The sequence below is a fragment of the Mustela lutreola genome, chromosome 4 (genome assembly GCF_030435805.1).
Source record: "Mustela lutreola isolate mMusLut2 chromosome 4, mMusLut2.pri, whole genome shotgun sequence".
NCBI lineage: Eukaryota > Metazoa > Chordata > Mammalia > Carnivora > Mustelidae > Mustela > Mustela lutreola.
This window is the reverse complement of record NC_081293.1, coordinates 73,056,224-73,072,977: the sequence shown is the minus strand read 5'-3', so window position 1 is coordinate 73,072,977 and position 16,754 is coordinate 73,056,224. Positions and strand designations below refer to the sequence as shown.

Below are 16,754 nucleotides of genomic sequence, written 5' to 3'. Positions count from 1 at the left end.
TTTTAAGTACTCCTTCCTGACTCTGGCGGGGGAATGAGCATGTAACAAACAGAGCTGAATGCAAAAGCCAACAGTGGAAGGTCCATTGCATCTTTCAGCAGCTGTATTTCATGTTGGGAAATGATCTTCTGACCCATAATCCTGTAGATGATGGCAATCACAAATCATTTTGATTAGGTTTTGTTATTAAAAAAAAAAAATTCCTTTTGGCAGAAATGACAGGTTATCAATTAGTTTTAGCTGGATGCCTTTGAATGTTTTGTATATCGGGGTTCTTTTTCTCCGAAGTGTGACTTTTGGATACCAATATGACCCTGAACCTTGGGTTGTAAACACGTGGCCAGCCAGCATCCCAGAAGTTGTCCTTTGTGCCTTGTTAGTGAATCACCTTTTTACTCATTGAAGTCAGTCCCTGGGACCTCAGTTGCTATTGGGGCACCTCTAGGATGAGTTCTACTTGACATTTGAGTCTTGATCTTTGAAAGCACAAAACTCTTTTGAATGACCGGCCCCACCTGGTTTTTATTTTATGTGATCACTTAATTACACAGCTCAAAGAAGAACGAAGCCCTGTGAAGCGTAACAGAAGCTGCCACAACTTGAACTCCCGTAAAAAGTGCCTTCAGTAAGAGAAAGAATAATCGTGACACTATTAAGTGAAACAGATTATGCGATCAGGCTGCATTTTTCTGAGAAATACATTCCTTGTAGGTCAGAAGGCCAGAATAACACATCTTGATTAAAACAGGCTTTCTCAGAATTGCAAATAGTGAATTGTGCATATTTTAAAATATTTCAGCCTTGTATACTGCTCATTTAATCCTAATGAAAAACCATGATTCCAGAAAGGTCAACAGTTGGTAATAACATGTGCTTCATCTGTTGAAGCTTCGAATTATTAAAGAAATATTTTAATGAATATTGCAGCAAAGATTTTTTTTTTATGAGCTGATTGCTTTGCTTTGTGAAATTTATTAGGTTCATATAAAATGGTGCTCATCTGCTGTAGCTATCGGACTCATGTTTGATAAATTTAAACGCACACTTTGGATCTCATTCAGTGAGACGGAAGTAGGTGTTGAATGCAAATTATAATCCTAACCATTCGGGGGACGTCAGAACATCTACGTCAAGGAAAATGAGTAATGGAGCGTGTTCTTAACAAAGACACAGAAAAGGCGCCTGTGCACGAGTGTGTGTGTGTGTGTGTGTGTGTTCAGAGTACCTACTTAAGATGTGGAGGCTGTATTGAGAAAAGAACCTAAGCTTGATGGAGTGCAGAAAAGAACCATCTTTGCATTTATAGATGCTCAGAGGTTTCTGCAGGAGTAGGGAGTAATATCTATTACCAAGATACTCTGAATGTCTTGTAAAGAACTATAAGGTGTGAATAATGGATTATTTCTTATTCAGGACCTTTTGTCCTGTCTCCTACACTATCCAGGGAGATTACACCTGTGACCATGATCCTTAAGTACTGCTTTAAATTTATGTTTAAATTAAACTTTCCAGCTGATCACTGCATAATTCTGATTAGATTCCATTAGGAATGCTACTTGTACCAAATGACTACAGAATATAATACACTCCCGCCACGCGCCGCCCCCCACCCCCTGCCGTGCTATCTTACTCATTATGTGTGCTATTTCAAAATGTCCTTATTTGGCTTTTTATATCCAGTCATTTCTCAGGATTCAGGATTTTGTCGACTCTTGTCCATTTCTTAACTGTCATTTCGCCAGTCATGACCGTTTAGAGTAACTTGTGAAATGGATTCAGCCACTTGGGTGTAATAGTCTAAGTCCTAGGAGACTGCCCGTCCTACTGGATGGCTTGTGTGTCCTGCCTCTTTCTTTTCACTTACATAGGTTGTGACCCTCATTCTCTCAACATTATCTACTTTATTTCATCATCCCTCTCTCCTTTCTTTCCCCCTCGTCAGCCTGAAAGCCGCGGAGCATTTTAATGCATTTTTAATCTCAGAGTGTAACTAAATCCTGGGTGACATTCAAGAGCTCCTCAATGTATATGAGTCATTTCGTGTTCAAAAGAGCACTTTTTTTGAAATTGTATCAGGCCATGAATAAATAAATCTCAGTGACTTCCTGCTAGCAAAGCTGATTCTATTACCTGTGGGATTTTTTTTTTTTAACTTGGGGTATTAAAAAAGTTGTTTTCTTATTAAAGTTATAGATTGATCGATGATGTGAAATAGGATACACTTGTTCATAATGCTTCGACAGAAAGAGTCTCCATAGTCGTTTGAAACAAGTCCTTCACTTTTTCATCTGGGAGGGATCAGCTGGCATTCCTCTGGAAGTAAATGAATATATACCACTGATTATGATGGCAACACTGGGAAAGCGAACCGATAGCACCAAGAATAACTATTTTAAAATTGAAACCATAATGACTCGAAAGAAAACCTCATACAATGGTGTAGGAAATCTATATTCGGAATCTATTTTTATCTTATAAAACAGCACCATTGATTTTTTTTTTCCCCTTAGAGGAATGAATATATCTAAATACATAAAAGTAACATTTTGTGGGAACCAAGTGTCACAAATGTCTTGAGGTTCTTCTAAACACCTGCAAGTTTTCTTGGGCTGTCTTTGAACATGGCCACTTGGATGGCCCAGCCCATCACATACCCTCCAGATGTCACAGGGAGGAAAAAAATGTATCTGATTTCCACAACACCAAACAACGTCTCCACGAGTGTTTGAATTTCACATTTTATCTAAATGTTTTGGGATTGCGTAGCCGAAAGAGTTTTACTATCCGTTTTGAAGCCCCACAAAGGGTAGGGACTTCTGATCCATCCAGTAAGAACTCTTGCTTCCTCAACTCCCATACTGAATTGGAAGCATGCTACTGTCCTCTCTTCCTAAAAGGTCGTTTCTGGTGGAGGTTCCAGTGTTCACTAGCCTCACAGCGAGGGCAGCATCAGCTTACTGCGTCTATGCCCAGGGCTCTTAAAATCACACACACACACAGAAACATTGAAGTTGCTGGAAACCTAAAAAGAGAATGGAAAGGCATTTGCCTCATGATGAGTGAGGAATCCAGTGACCCATGCCTGGCATGTGAGTTTGCAAGGACATTTATGCTGTCGTCTCATTTTACCTGAATTCCCCACAAACAGGTCTCACAACTACATAGGGATTTTTCTTTTTCCTTTTTTTTTTTTTTTTTTTTTTTGAGGTTGATTTCTATGCCTCTTTGCTCCCAACTACAGTTGTACATGAATTGGGGGTATTTTTGCTTGAAGATACGAAATTGGCGTCTGTTCCTCCTACTTTGAGTGTCTAGATCACAAATTTCCCAACCTTAAGTGGTGTGTTCTTCAAACAGTTTCATTCAAATAGACTCTAATAAAACCCAGACCTTTCCTTTGTAGGAAAACCTCTCAATACCAGCATTGAGTTGAAATGATAGAAAATTATCTGCAAAATTTGTCTGGTGAGAGGGGTGGTGTGAGACCTTAATGAACTGAGTTGAGCAAAATATCTAAATAATTATTTTTCTTAGATTATTTATAGTAAGTATTTCAACATTCCTCAGATACTAAAATACTCGCATTCTAACATAAAAGAGCCTAAACATTCTACGAGAAGTCCATTCTGCAGGAAAGTGATGACTTCAGTAACATCTGCTAAAAATATCTTTCTGCCTTCACTTTTTAATACTTTCAAGTTTACCTAAGCTTTCCTAGGATATTTGTATGGGGGAAAGTTGACTAATTAAGATATTTCAGTCTGTTATAGTTATTTTAAGAACAAAGATCTAAGGTTTGGATTTATCAGTTTATTTTTGGATTTTTAAAATAAATCTGAGTCTATGCGATAAAATGGCTTGTACATTCCTGCGTCGCTTTGTTTCAAACCTGTTACTGAACTTGATTGAGAAGAATCTGTCAGTGGTCCAAAAAAGAAAACACAAAACAAAAACCGCTAAAGAATGGGGAAAAGAAATTTAAAGATTTAAGTCACATTTCTTGCTCAAATACCTGTGTCCTCTAGAAGTAATTCTTCGAATGAAAACAGTACCTTTTATCAATGAGGGCACAGAAGAAACAATGCATATTTTATTAATAAAAAGGAGTTCTAGATCAAGCTCTTCTAGTGTCTATGAACTTTAAGTATGACAGCAATAGAATGAAGCTGTAAGCAGTTAGACATGTTTGAAGAAGTATCATTGTTTATTTCCATAAAGCATCATTTATGATGAAGTTACATTCACTAGTGGAAATCTGCCTGTACCAACGTTTGTTCTATATGCGGTTATTACCTGGGGATTTAATGAGCAGCACAGACCAGGGACTGTCACTTTCCCTGTGCCACAGCACGGAAAGTGCAGGAGATAAGCAGGCTAATAAGAATGTCTCCATTCTGCATTCGAGGCCAATTAAAAAGATGCAAGCTTTGCATTCTCCTAGTCTAACACATGCCTTCTCCCAAGAATCCTGAAAGGAAAGGAGAAACAAAGTAAATTCAGGTTGATGATGACTAGAAATTGGACCCCAATTACAGAAGAACAATCCAGAAAAACAGCCTGGGAGTTGTCATCCTGGACAACGAAACAGTGTCTGTCCCCATCCTGGGGAAATAGGCACCGTTGTTTGGTGAGTTAGACAATATTCCTTTTAGTAAAATGTTCTTATCACATTTGTCTATTAGAGAATACTGTGGAATTAGTAACTTAAATCCAGTTATGTAATCCCTGGAAAATACATTTCTTTATTAAAGGAATCAATTCACTAGGAAACCATGATGCTGCATAACAGACTAACAAACACATATACAAAAGCTATTTCATCTCCTTTCTATAGTAAGTGAAATAAAAGTGAATTTCAGAGAAGAGGAAAACAGTAAACTACACTTTTTTGTTGTTGTTTTTAAGGTTTTATTCTTTTGTTTGTTTGTTTGTTTGACAGACAGAGATCACAAGTAGGCAGAGAGACAGGGAAGTAGGCTCCCTGCTGAGCAGAGAACCCCATGTGGGGTGGGGCTCCATCCCAGGACCCTGAGATCATGACCTGAGCCGAAGGCAGAGGCTTTAACCCACTGAGCCACCCAGGTGCCCCTTAAGGTTTTATTCTTAAGTAACCTCTTCACCCAACAGGGGGGTCCCAAATTTACAACCCTGAGATAAAGAGTTGCATGCTCTGAGGGCTGAGCCTGCCCAGGTGCCCCTACAATGTTTTTCTTTTGTAGGTTGAATTTTTCTCTGGTCTAATGGGAATTGTTGTAATTGGAATTTATTTGATTTATATTTATCTACCTCCAAAAAATGATTGAGTTCAGTATTGATGAGGCTCAGTTGATAGGCATTTGTTGGCCTTGTTTTTGGGGGGAGAAAGGGAATACCTCTCATCAAAGGAGGGCAATACGACTTAATTCCTTCTCATGGCTAGATAAATTATGCTCCCTCTCTCCTTTAATTAATTAATTAATTCTCTACATCAAGAGAATAGTCAGGCTTTAACTGATGGGATATTATTTTTTAAGGTTCCAGATAATTTAATAGTAAATGTAAGGATGGGCAAGGAAGCCTGATTTATTTTTTACTTTTTTTTTTTAAAATCTTTTTATGTATTCTACAGAGAGAAAGATCACAAGTAGGCAGAGAGGCAGGGAGAGAGAGAGGGGGAAGCAGGCTCCCTGTTGAGCAGAGAGCCCGACTCGGGACTCAATCCTAGGACCCTGAGATCATGACCTGAGCTGAAGGCAGAGGCTTTAACCCCCTGAGCCACCCAGGTACCCCTGTTTTTTAACCTTTTATTTTTTATTATTTTTTAAAGTAGCTTCTTTACTCTTACAGAATTTTCTGCAAAGGAATGCATCATAAAAAGCTCCCACCAGGGGTGCCTGGCTGGCTCAGTTAATAGAGCATGATGAGTTCAGGGTCATGAGCTAAAGTCCCACGTTGGGCATAGAGCTTATGTTAAAAAATAAATAACTGAAACTGATGTAGTCAAAAAGAGAAAAGAAAAAAGAAAAGGTCTCACAGGATGTAAAGGTTGTTTATGTTTTGGGATACTGTGCCTTAATTTACTCAAGAATTTGCTAAGAGGTAATTAGAAAACACAGTAGTAATGTAGGTCAGTACTATATGTTATATAATTACTATTATTTTTGAAAGGAAACATTCTTATCCGTAAATTATGATAGGTACTTAAAAGGAGCAACAAGTGAAAGCAGAGAACCTCTGAAGGCTGTGGGTGATGTTTTCAGCTCCGCGCCTCTGGCTGTGGTGTGGTGTTGCCCCCAGTTCATTGCTGAAGCAACTGGGTTTAAGCGTCCGGTAGTTGTGTGCTTAGATGGAGGTGTGTGACTATGACACAGCTTTGCTCTGCTCCTGTCATAAGCTTTTACATTTTTTTAAAAGATTTTACTTATTAATTTATTTGTCAGAGAGCACAAGCAGGGGGAGCAGCAGGGAGAGGGAGAAGCAGGCTCCCCGCTGAGCCCCATGCGGGACTCGATCCCAGGACCCCGGGATCATGACCTGAGCTGAAGGCAGCCGCTTAATGACTGAGCCACCCAGGTGTCCCTCCCATTGTGTTTAAACACAAACGCATCCACAGGACTATTTCCACTGAACTAAAGCTTCAGGCTTTATTTCCACAAAAAAATGTCGCAGCATGTTATAATTGTGGGGTTTTAAATTTTTTAAACTGGAACATATGGACCCACATTCAGTACATCTGTTACAAAAGGATGAATCCTGTGATATAATGAAGAGAGGGTCATAGGCTTAAAGCCTTAGAGACCCATAACAAACAATCTGAACCAGTTGTGGGATGTAGTTTTTGTAGTATAAAATACTTGAGTGTCTCATGCGATGAACCTGTACAACATTTAAGACATCACTAAGTAGTCACATGTCTCTTTTATGGAATATATCAGTCTGTGAATTTCTTTAAAGTAAGAATTGCAAAAATTTAAACAGCAATTGAAAAACATTTAATAAAGGATGTTCTCATTTTATTTTTCTTTTACGTAACAAATCTATGAAAAGAAAGAACAGGAGTTGTGAAAAACACATTTACTCTTGATTTCCCTAGAGGAAAAACAGTCTCACAATTTCCTGGTTGATCTTAACATCCCTCTCTTCTTTCGGGAAGCTTTTTGTTGACTGGCTACGTTTCTAAGTAATCATGCAAGCAGGGGCCGCTGATCTACACCCTGCAGGTGCTTAATTTATATTAACCTTCAAACAACACACTCTTCCCTGCATTGAATTGCCAACACTGAAGTATTAGGAAGAAAAATGACAGACACTATAATAATTACTATTATTCTGGGCATCATTCTAAGGTTTTTTTTTTTTTCCCCCTCATTATTTTATTGCTGCCATGCAGAGATATTTAAAAGATACTTAAGATATTTAGGTTGTGTTTTTCTTTTGAAGAGCGAAACACAACATTAGTAGAAGACTACCAGCATTGCGCCAATATTAACATATTCTTTTGAAGAATAGTGAGAAGTAAAATTAAAAGAAGAGCAAGCTGAGAGGCAAGGAAAAATTTAAAAAATCATGGAGTGCTGGGCTGTGTTGTTCATAAGAACGGCTTCTGGACTTATTGAATCTGAAGGCTAAGATGTTGGTAGGAAAACAACAAAAAAAGAGTTTCTTTTGATTTTTTGTTGTTCTTTCTTGAAGTCATGAATGTAGTTTGGATTAGGTGAAAACAAACGTAGATGGGCGTTTTTAAAGAATAAGGGGTTTGGAGATATCTGAATAAGTAGAGTGTATTTCCTTGTTGGGTTACATCTAATCCATTGGACCAAGAGCAGAGAAGGTCCTACATAGTCCGTGAAGGTGGTCACTGATCAAATTTATGGTGAAAGGCTCAGCAGTGCTAGGTGGTTACTGATCTCTTAATGTCTCATAATTAGAAGATGAGGAAGATGTGGGGAGTTGCTTGGAACTAAGACACGTACATTTCTGAGGTCTGGTGTGTGGGTTGCTCATTTCTGCCCGGGTCTGAAGGAACTGAGTTTTTATTGTGAAGGTAGCAGTAGATCCTAGAAATTAGTGCCCGCTGCTCAGAAAGGCAGGGAGGAGAGGGCTGGGAAAGGTAGAGGCTTAGGAAGCCTGATGGTGTCTTCTGCAGCTAAGCGTTCTTTACGCCTTGTTTTCCCTCAAGGATAGTCCTCTGACAGGATGTACTTGATGCCCTCATAATTCCTCCCACTTGTAATAAGACAACTTTTTATTGACTTGAAAGCATTGTTGTCTGTAAGTCTTCTGAACGGGATCCAACAGGATTGTGCAAACTATCTTCATGGCTGAATTCTTTTTTTGTTTTCCTTCTAAAGCAAAATCACATTGAGTGCTTTTGTGTACGGAGTTTATATGAATAGGTTTTGCTGATTACAGATGGGGGAACAGTCTCTAGGCACCCTGTCTAGTACCCCCTTACTCTTCCAGGTTCTTACTCTTATCCCTGGGTTCAGCATTTATAAAGGTTTTTTGGGGGATGGGGAGTTCAGATAACACAGCTCTAGTTAATTCCAAGGGCCTTTTGCATACCTAAGTAGTGGTAGTTCTTGATAAACTATCTTCATATCTCCATGTACTTCTGATACAGTTTTGGAATGTTGGTGAGGTCTGGAGCCGATGGCCAAGGTAGAACTCTTGAGACATCTTTGGTGCAAAAAAAGGTGGTTTTATTAAAGGGCAGGGACAGGACCCGTGGGCAGCAGCTGCTGCACTGGGATGGAGAGGGGTGACTGATTATATCCTTTCGTCATTGCCATTACCCAGAAAAGTTGTGCAGATGTCCACTTTGAATGAAGTGGTCCATGAAACCCTAACACAGATAGGGATGTTGGGGCTGTGAGGAGATCGCTCTTCTTTTAGGGGCAAGCCTTTGTACGGTGCAAAAGCAAAGAGTATCTGTGTCGTCTGAGCCAACTTGTCCTCTCTCCCTCCTGGGCTGACTTCTCAAGACGACCATGAGAAATGGGTGTGTTTCTGGTATGTGAGCACAGCCCCGAGTGGGCACCTAGAGCATCAAGGTCTCGGACAAATGAACAGTAGATATCTAACTATTGGACATGCCTTTAAAATGTCAATTATCTTCCAAAGTAATATTTCAGACAAATGACACCTGGAATTTTTATCTTAAGATGTAGCCTAAAACTTCAAGACTTCTGGTGTCCCATTAGTTTGTCCCCTTTGAATGCCTCTGGAGAGAACATGAATCTTTTCTCTATGTACCGTGTTCTTTCTGGATAAAGATGCTATTGGTGGCCACAGTTACAAGAATGATTGAAATCCTTCGTCTTCTCCACCCCCCGCTTTCCCCGCACACCCTGACAGATTCAAGCTCCTTATTTCCCCCGCCTAAACCTTGGCCTTTCATCTGTATCTGAATTTAGCAATTCTTGGTTTCCCTAAAGTTAGTTGTCCCGAGTTGTAGAAATTACTCCTATTTACTGCCTTTCACTGTCATTTAGTACTTTAAGGCAGAAATCTAGCAGTTTACATGGAATTTACCACTGGCATGCATCCATGTTTTCCATGAAGCTTGAGCATAACATGAAGCGGAATGGGCTGCCGAAAACAAAAAAAAGGAAGGACTCTCTAATGCGATATGGCCCAAACTATGTGCAACACAAAATGTATTCTGGGAAGTTCTAAGATGATCGAGATATACAGAGTTTCTGAAATGGGAAACATCTTCTGAAGCTCAAATCTGAGTTTGGGAGACACATGAGATGTCAAGAATTAGCTCCCTTTGTATGTCATTAGGTTTTAGATAAATAAACGTGGAAGGGAAGTGTAGGGGCTTGGAGACCTTTTAAAAACAGATCAGGACACTTGAAGAGTCAAAGGTTTGAAAAGGCAGGAGAAGAAAATACTGAATGAGAACTCTGGTCTTTTATTTACTGATTCTCTTAATCTTCTACTTACGCTTACTGGTTTTCAACCAGAATGGCTCAGCCAAAAACAATAGTAAATAATTATAAAACCAGGAGGTCTCTTTTTCTGTATTGATTTTTCCCCCCATTATGCCCTTGAATTAATTGAACATGCCTTAAAATTTTTTTAAATATTTTTTGATCATAACAATGGTTAGAAAATAAGTACCTATAAAGACTTTTTTTAAAGGTTTTTATTTATTTGAGAGAGAGAGATCACAAGTAGGCAAAGAGGCAGGCAGAGAGAGGGGGAAGCAGTCTCCCCACTGAGCAGAGAGCCTGATGCGGGACTCAATCCCAGGACCCCGATATCACGACCCGAGCCAAAGGCAGAGGCTTTAACCAACACTGAGCCACCCAGGCGCCCACCTATAAAAAGATTTGTAAAAAATCTTTTTATCTCCCCCTACCCGGAAAGAATACTTTCTGAATGTTTTGCACTTTCTTCTTTCCCTTCCCTGGGTGTTTGAAAAGGAAAGATCTCACTGCACTTTCCAGTGAACACAGTCATTTCTGAAAGTTGATTATGTGTTGATAATCGCTGTAGGGTTCTGTCCTTCTTAAGGTCAGGTGGGTCCAGGTGGTTGGATTTTGTTTTCAATTTTCTCTTTGAGCTTTTCAGCCGTGTGGTAAAAGGATTGTGCCCTTTATTCGAGTCCTTGTTTCCCAGTGTTTTCCTTTTGGGTGTTTGCTATTAAAAAGTGGTTTCTTCTCTGCTCTTGATGTGCCGTTCTTCTTGGTCCATGCAGCTTGATAACAGGAACGGGAATAGTAATACTTCGCACTCACGGGCACTGTGAATCAGAAGCTGTTACGCATGCCCTTTGTTAACAGATCTAATTACACCAGAATAGCAGGGAGTGTGAGAGGTTGGGGTCTTTTTACAGGTGTGTTGATCTATAATATGCTGGTTGGCTTGGCCCATCTTCAGTTTTAAGCTGGGGCATCTCAACCAGGTTGTTCCCAATTTTTACGACAACATGCTGGCATTTTTGTTTTATGACTTAGACGTTTGACTGAGTTGAGTCACCGATAGCTTAAAATGGGTGGAATCATTATGTTGATTGATTTTAATTGCTCAGCAGAATCATTTAAAAAAAAATGTTGGCGAGTTTGATTTATTGACAGCGATGACATTAATGTCTCAGGCATTCGTTATGTAGGCTCTGGGTTTCTCTACCAGATGAGCTGGGAAGTCATATAGATAGATGGTATTTTGGGGGAGGGAAGTTGGACGGCTTGTCCCATAAACTGATTCTCAATTGCTACTGATGTTTGGAAAACCATGTTAGCTCATGCAATAAACTACCCAGGACCATTTCCAAATTTTAACATGAGCTTCATAAACTGATACCCACAATACAGATAAGCTCTCTCCTGATATCATCTTCCTTTCCAAAAGGGGTTCTTCTGGAGCCCTCCCATTGCTAGTTATGGTGCCCCTCTGCTTTGTTTTACCAGTAAGGAGTGTCCCATGTAGGTCCTTCAAAGTATCACTTACCCGTAATTCGTATAATTATAATTATATATGTATATAAGTTGTAATTTGGGATTGTTCAGACATTAGGCTTTGCAATAGAATGAGGATGGCAGCTAAGATCACCTCCTTGGGAAGTAACAGGAAAAGCTGCATATATTGATCAGAAGGCCAGAGGCTAAGAGTCTTGGTGGATTTGACCATCATAGAGCAGCTTTGGCTTTGGCCCAGTGCTGTCTAGAATCCCATAAAACACATTTTCTTTTTCACACAGAACATTTAGAAGAGAGAAGAGTCATAGGAAGGTACTAATAGGGGTTTTTGATAATATGGGGAGACTTGTAAATAGGGTTTGGGGCCTTAACATTTCTTTTCTTTTTTTTTAATTTTAAGGATTTTTATTTGTTTGTCAGGGAGAGCACAAGCAAGGGGACTGGCAGGCAGAGGGAGAAGCAGGCTCCTCGCTGAGCAGAGAGCTCCATGCAGGACTCAGTCCCAGGACCCTGGGATCAAGACCTGAGCCGAAGGCAAAGGCTTAACCTACTGAGCCACCCAGACATCCCAGGGCCTTAATATTTCTTCATTAAATGAGGTCTAGTGGACAGTCAAAAAGGATAAAGAAAAGGCAGAATTCAGAATGCTTATTAAAGACTATAAACATAAAGCAAATTTTTGTTAAAAAACATAATTCTTATTGAATTTTTTAAAAATTTGGTTTGCAGTTAGAATGGCCAAAATCAATAAGACAGTAAACAACAAGTGTTGGAGAGGATGTGGAGAAAGGGGAACCCTCTTACACTGTTGGTGGGAATGCAAGTTGGTGCAGCCACTTTGGAAAACGGTGTGGAGATTCCTTAAGAAATTAAAGATAGAGCTTCCCTATGACCCTGCAATTGCACTACTGGGTATTTACCCCAAAGACACAGATGTAGTGAAAAGAAGGGCCACCTGTACCCCAATGTTCATAGCAGCAATGACCACAGTCACTAAACTGTGGAAGGAGCCAAGATGCCCTTGAACAGACGAATGGATAAAAGGAAGATGTGGCCCATATATACAATGGAATATTATGCCTCCATCAGAAAGGATGAATACCCAAATTTTGTATCAACATGGATGGGACTTGAAGAGATTATGCTGAGTGAAATAAGTCAAGCAGAGAGACTCAATTATCATATGCTTTCACTTACTTGTGGAGCATAAGGCATAACACGGAGGACATAAGGAGAAGGTAAGGAAAAGTGAATCAGGGGAAATTGGATGGGGAGACAAACCATGAGAGACTGTGGATTCTGAGAAATAAACTGAGGGTTTTGGAGGGGAGAGGCATGGGGGGTACTAAGGAGGGCCTGTATCACATGGAGCACTGGGTGGGGTGCATAAACAATGAATCTTGGAACACCAAAAAATGAAATAAAATTTATTTTAGAAAAAAATTTGGTTTGGTTCATGGAGGCCAAAATCCAGTGTATCTAAATATTGGAAAGAGAGCTTAAAAATGAGAAAACTATCCTGAACGTTCTCGCTCTAGTGCATGGCTAGGTACATGGGAACCTGGAGAAAAGACGGAAGACCCATTGAGCGTCAAAGCACGTGGGCACATTTACAGATAAAGAAAACCAGTTAGGATAGCACACGTACGGCCAGTGTGGAATGTCTGCAGCGCTCAGTAGAACTCATACAAAGTAGATTTAGCCAGTTTTTTAAAGCAATCAGTGTGATATAAAGGGCTGACATGGAGGAGCAGAAAAACAAGTGGGCTTTGAATATCTGTACATCCTCACGCTGCTTGACTGTTCAGACTCTTGGCTTTAATAGATGTCATGCTTGTACATGTATGTTGATTAAAACGTTCCCTTTATGGGTCTAGTTGGAATTTTACATCCTAAGTAAACTCACTCTTGGTTTAATTCCATTACCCCCTATTTTTATTCCACTCTTTTTTTTTTTTAAAGATTTTATTTATTTACTTGAGAGCAAGTGAGCACTCATCAGCAAGGGGGAGGGGCAGAGGGAGAAGCAGTCTCCCCATGGAGCAGGGAGCCCTATGTGGGACTCGATCCCAGGACCCTGGGATCACGACCTGAGCTGAAGGCAGATGCTTCACTGGCTGAGCCACCCAGGTGCCCCATTTTTATTCCTCTTAAGAGAAATAACAACTTTGGAACTCATGAATAATTAAAGAAAGGCGCATTTGTTTTTCTGTTAGTGCTAGTATTTTCTGCTTAGTACTTTCAATGAAGCCTTGACATGATTTTCAAATGTCACAGCAAATTGTGAATATAACGTCATGCTCCTGTGAATCACAGAAGCTTGCCAGCATTTAAGGACCAGTTTTAAAGGAAAAAAAAAAAAAAAAAAAGTTTAAGATCATAGGAAAAAAATCCATGTTGAGTTCATTTTCATAATTTGAAGAAAAATCACGTTTTTCTACTATGACAGTACTTCAAAAAGAAGTCCTAAAGAATTCTTGGAAATCTCTTGAAAGTCTTAGAGGCAGACATGGTAAAAACAAACATAAGGAATCGAAATGATTTTCCACCTTCCCTTCTAACCTCCAGTTTCCTTCAGTGTGGACCCTACTCACCTTGACAGACTCTGGCTTGGGGACAGAGAGTGGGGAACTTAGACCCAACTTAGGTACCAAGGGGGAGGTACAGCATAAAGAAGGAGAAGGAAAACCACCTGAATGGATACTGAAATTTGCCATCTGTGACTCTGTCACCTTTTCCTCATGTGGGCGGCCACGTGGGCCTCACCTCCATTGGAACTTTCCCTCTCCCTTGTGGGGTGGTCTCCCATCTCTTTGCCCTTATGTCTACCCTGCTTTTAGATACCAATTTAACTGTGTTCCTTTCCACCTTTTCTGAAAGAGGCATCTGGTGACGGCACTCACTTTGACTCCCCAGGCTGTGGTTCCAGCCTCCCTGCCCTCCTCCAGGCCAGGTGGCTTGGAGCTCAGCGGACAAGGGCCTTGAGTAAACCCAAAAGGGTAGAACGCTGATTCCCTTTGGACGTTAGCAAAATTTTCCACCTTGGTCAAATAGGAACCATAAGGCCTATTTCATGGCCTACTGAGGGGTTCTATGTCAAGTGCTGATTTTGTGCAGAAAAAATATAAAATCAATAAATCGTGATTGTTTAGATGGCTTTCTGTCCCAGGAGAACCACCATAATGATCCCGTAACTCGAGAAACAGATTTCTAAGATTCCCGGAATGTTCCCTGTGCTGGCCTCTTTGTGTAGGGTAATCTTCCCACTTAGAATGGCTTCCATGTGCAGAAGTCTCTCTCATCTCTGCTCGTTAAAGGCCCTACTCAGTAGTCTCCTCCTTCATTCTCATTTTGTCATTGTTTGCGCCTTGTGAAGGATGATATCTCTTACCTTTATAGGTCTAGGTGATGTCTTAATTACCTTTTAAAACATTTCCACTTTGCTTTGTTCCACGTTTCTCTGGAAGCTTCTATTGAACAGCCTGGAGGTTAGGGATGGTACGCGCAGCATAAAGAAGTCAATTTGTGACACTTTCAAGGATGTTCCCAGAAGCTAAAATGCTCTCATAGACGCGTTCCTGCAAGTGAACTGTGGAGATTGCTTGATAATGATGTATTTGGAGTATCCATTACTGCTTATTAAGGCTTTGCAATACTGTCTTGCAGGATCTTAAATGAACGAAAGAGAAAATATCTGCAGATACCATGATGATGTTTTCACTGATACACACAAGTTTTGACAGTACTTTTAAAGGTTCCCCTCCCTCCTCTTGATATGGAGTTAATTTGGAAAACTAATAATCTAAGCAGATTTATAAGCAAGACTTTTCTCTGACCCATGAAAATAGAGGAGGAGTAGCTGTAAAGTAATTATATTCCTAAGCTTTGTTTTCATCTTATTCTACTTGTGACTCTGAAAATATTGTTGATGTATGAAATGATAAGGTCAGAGTAATTGTGACGGATGAGCTGACTGAGCCGGCTAATGATAGAAAACCTATATTTGACGTGGGCCACAGCATAAGCAGAACTCAGTCATGTGGTTTCAACCCAGATTTGCCTTGCTGATGCTCTTTTTAAAAATTATTTATTATTTATTTTTTTATTTTTTATAAACATATAATGTATTTTTATCCCCAGGGATACAGATCTGTGAATCACCAGGTTTACACACTTCACAGCACTCACCATAGCACATACCCTCCCCAATGTCCATAATCCCACCCCCTTCCTCCCAAAACCCCTCCCCCCAGCAACCCTCAGTTTGTTTTGTGAGATTAAGAGTCACTTATGGTTTGTCTCCCTCCTAATCCCATCTTGTTTCATTCATTCTTCTCCTACCCCCTTGCTGGTGCTCTTGTATGAGAATAGCCAGTTGATACCCTTTCATGCGGCCCTAAATGCAATCTCAGCAAATAAAAGTGATCTGTATCTTTACCTAAGGGTCAGCTCCTCTGAACTCTCAAAGGGAAATCACCTATATTTTCTAATTGACTGTATCTTTAAATGTATGCTGTATTTCAATCGAATTTTTATTGAGCACCTACTAGCTGAAAGCCCCCAAGTGCAACTCACTGCTTAACTCTGAATTCCTCTATGAATTATCCCTGGAAGAGTTAGGAATATGTTACATAAGCTTATATTTCCTGAATCAACTGAACGAAAGAATGCTTTTTAAATCTGAATTGTGATGCCTGTGTGTGTGTGTGTATATATATATATATATATATATATATATATATATTTATATATTTAAATATATATATTTAAACTTTGTATAGAAAACCTTAGTCTGCTTTTTCCATACTAGAAGCATTTCTTTCTGTTGCTCTTCTATTATTCTTAATCCCCGCAGCTGGACCTGGCATCTTGCTTTTTTCTTTTAGAGATACACATAATTAGTATTGAGCAGTGAAGAGAGATAAGCAATCTGAGTAAATGGGTACAGAACTGAAAGCTTTGGGTATTAGGCAAGTTGAGCTTAATGCTGTTTCATGTTATTAAGGAATACGGCCAACAGTTCTGTTAGACAAATAGAAAATTTAATACCTGCCTTTTACTCAAGGGTTTAAAAAAAAAAAAAAAGATTTGTATTTATTTCAGAGGGAGAGAATGAGTGAGAGAGAGAGAAAAGGAGCATGGGGAGAGTTACAGGGAGAGGAAAAAGCAGAGTCCCCCTGAGCAAGGAGCACACTGTGGGGCTTGATTCCAGGACTCCGTGATCATGACCTGAACCAAGGGCAGACGCTTAACCGACTGAGCCACCCAGGTGCCCCTACTCAAGGCTTATGGTGTAATTGACTTCCTTCATAGAGAGGCACCTTTTAGTCACAGTATTGGCCACAA

At 39.9% G+C, this 16,754-nt stretch overlaps 1 protein-coding gene across 2 annotated transcripts in view; it reads left to right on the top strand.

Moving 5' to 3' along the window:
* Positions 1–16,754, top strand: part of PRKG1 (protein kinase cGMP-dependent 1) — a 1,263,025-nt gene that overhangs the window by 463,810 nt on the left and 782,461 nt on the right. The gene's annotated exons all lie outside the window — the stretch shown is intronic.